Raw genomic sequence first — 3487 nt, forward strand, 5'->3', positions numbered from 1 at the left:
TTTTTTGTTTTTTGCTTAGGATACCTTTGGCTATTTTGAATCTTTTGTGGTTCCATATGAAATTTCGGATATTCTTTTTCTATTTCTATGAAGAACTTTATTAGTATTTTGGTAGATATTGCAGTGAATCAGTAGATTACTTTAGGTAATGTGGAGATTTTAACAACATTGATTCTTCCAGTCCATGAACATGAACATGGAATATCTTTCCATATTTTTGATGTCCTCTTCAATTTCTTTTATCAGTGTTTTATAGTTTTCATTATAGAGATCTTTCACCTTTTTAGTTAATTCCTAGATATTTAATTTTTTTGTGGTTGTTGGAAATGCGATTACCTTCTTGATTTCTATTTTAAAATGTTTGCTGTTGGCATATAGAAATGCTACTAATTTTTGTATGTTGATTTTGTATACTGCAACTTTATGATTTGTCTATCAATTCTAATTTTTTTTTGGTAGAGTCTTTTGGTTTTTTTAAATATAAAATTATATCATCTGCAAGCAAAGATAATTTGAAGTCTTCCATTCCAATTTGGATGCCCTTTATTTCTTTCTCTGTTTGATTTCTCTAGCTAGGACTTCCAGTAGTATTATGCTGAATAACAGTGGTGAGAGTGGAGACACTTGCCGTGTTCCAGATCTTAGAGGAAAGGCTTTGTTTTTCTCCGTTCAGTACAGTATTAGCTGTGGGTCTGTCACCTGTGGCTTTTATTGTGTTGAGGTATGTTCCTTCTGTATCTGGTTTTTTGAGGTTTTTTTTTTTTATCATGAAAGGATGTTGAATTTTATCAAATGGTTTTTTGGCAACAATTAAAATGATCATATGGTTTCTGTCCTTCATTCTGTTGATATGATGCATCATATCAATTGATTTGTGAATGTTGAAACTTCCTTGCATCCCAGGGATAAATCTCACTAGGTCAGGACAAATGATCTTTTTAATATGTTATTGAATTTGGTTGGCTACTTATTTTGTTGAGGATTTCTGTATCCATGTTCATCAGGGATACTGGCCTGTAGTTTTATTTTTTTGATGTGTCTTTGTCTGGTTTTGGTGTCAGGGTAACACTGGTCTTATAGAATGAGTTTGGAAGTATGCCCTCCTCCTCTCCTGTTTGGAATACTTTGAGTAGGATGGGTATTAGTCGTTCTTTAAATGTTTGGCAAGATTCAACAGTGAAGCCGTAAGGTCTTTGGCTTTTCTTTGCTGGGAGACTTTTTATTATGGCTTTGATCTCGTTACTTGTTGTTCATACATTGAGGTTTTGAATTTTTTTTTTTTTTTTTTTTTTTTTTTTTTTTTGACAGGATCTTACTCCATCACCCAGGCTGGAGTGCAGTGGTATGATCATGGCTCACCTCAGTCTGAACCTCTCATGCTAAAGTGATCCTCCCACTTCAGCCTCCTGAGTAGCTGAGACCACAGGTGCATGCCACCAGGCCCAGCTAATTTTTTTTTATTATTTTTTATAGAGACAGGGTCTTTCCATGTTGCCCAGGCTGATCTTATACACTTGTGCTCAAGCAATTCCTCCTGTCTTGACCTTCTGAGGTGTTAGGATTACAGGAATGAGCCACCATGCCTGGTCTGAATTTCTTCTTGGTTCATTAAGATCATTATTGATTACTGTGGTAGTCAGTCTCTAAAATGGCCTCCAATAATTTCTGCCTCGGACATCCTGATCTTTACATAATACCCTCCCCTTGAGTGGGCTGGGCTTACAGACTCATTTTTAATGACTAGAATACTGTAGAGGTGATGTGATGACACATCCACGGTATCATTTTAAACAGGCTGTACCTTCCTTCCGCAGTGTCTCTTTCTCTCATTACTCATGCTGGGGGAAGCAAGCTGCCATGTCGTTAGCAGCCCTGTGGAGAGCCCTGTGTAGCGTGGTGAATAATAAGTGCCTCAATTCAACAGGCTTCAAGGAACTAAAGCTTTCTGATAATGACTCAAAGAGCTTGGAAACAGATCTTTGAACCCCAGTTGAGTTTTGAGATGTGACCTGTAGCTTGATGACAACCTCCTGATAGACTTCGAGCCTCAGGTTCCCATTTAAGTTGTGCCCAGATTCCTGAGCCACACAAACTATGACATAATAAATGTTCCTTGTTTAAACTCCCTACATTTTGGGAGTAATTTGTTATGCATCAGTACATAACTAATATAATTACCAATAACCTAATCTCACTAAATCAGGGAATTCTTCTGACATAAATTTCTAAACTAGCTTTTCAGATGCTAGCTTTTTAGAAAAAAGTGCTTATTCACAAATATAAAATAAAATGGGATAATCCATTTCAAACATTCATAATCTTAAAATGTATTTTTAGATAAATGTTGGAAGTTAATAAAATTCAGGGGAGAACCTACCCTTTAGCACTTGATATTATTACAAACTATTTCAGAACAATGTATATTTTTTCATTTGATGTGAAACTGGTATTAAAACTGTAATAATGAAAGAGTTTAAGTATGGCTTCAGCTGTATCTCTTTTTATTCAGCTGCATACCCGTATGTACATCACTACATGAGTGCTTTAAAGTCATCTCAACTTACCTCATTTATAACTAACTCCATGACTGTTTCCCACACTCTCCCTCTTCTGCATTTCCTCTTCCTAGTGAATTATTTCTCCATTTCTGTACTCATGCCTCCATTTCTGTACTCCAGAAAAAGAGAATTATTCTATGACAGATTCATACATCAAGTAGGGAAGAGTTTAACATTCTGTAACAAATATTCCCTAATTTGGTGTAGATTGAATAAATAACACAAAAGCACATATCTTTTTTACATGGTTTCTAAATAAGTGGTTTCAGGTTGTTGGAGAAGCCAGCCCTGCTACCTTCAGCACACAACGTCCACTTCTGGGTTTAAGGCAGCTGCTCTGCTGCTCATCATCTCTTAACGATGGAAAAGGGGAAAAGACAGGGAATAAAACATATGATCCAAGCAGTGGCATATATTACTGCTCACATGCCACTGGCCAGAATTAGTCACAAGAACACATCAACTACAAACAAGTTGTAATCTGAGAAATGTAATATCTAGGTGGTTGGCCATGAACCTGAATGGTCTAGCATGGTTTGGGGTTAAAATTACAGAAACTTGGGACAGACTTCCTGGGTTCAAATCCCTGTTCTACCACTTAACAACTGTATGATCTTGAGCAAGTTAGTTTTGCTTCTCTGTGTACTAGATCCTAGATCCTTCACATGGAAAATGTGCATAACCCCATGTATTTGTTGGAAAGCTTTTTTTTTTTTTTTTTTTTTTTTTTTTGAGACAGAGTTTTGCTCTTGTTGTCCCTGCTGGAGTGCAACAGCGTGATCTCAGCTCACCACAATCTCTGCCTCTCAGGTTCAAGTGATTCTCTTGCCTCAGTCTCTCTAGTAGCTGGGAATTCAGGCATGTGCCATCACGTCTGCCTAATTTTGTATTTTTAGTAGAGACAGAGTTTCATCATGTTGCCCAGGCTG

Source organism: Piliocolobus tephrosceles, chromosome 19 (genome assembly GCF_002776525.5).
Source record: "Piliocolobus tephrosceles isolate RC106 chromosome 19, ASM277652v3, whole genome shotgun sequence".
Classification (NCBI taxonomy): Eukaryota; Metazoa; Chordata; class Mammalia; order Primates; family Cercopithecidae; genus Piliocolobus; species Piliocolobus tephrosceles.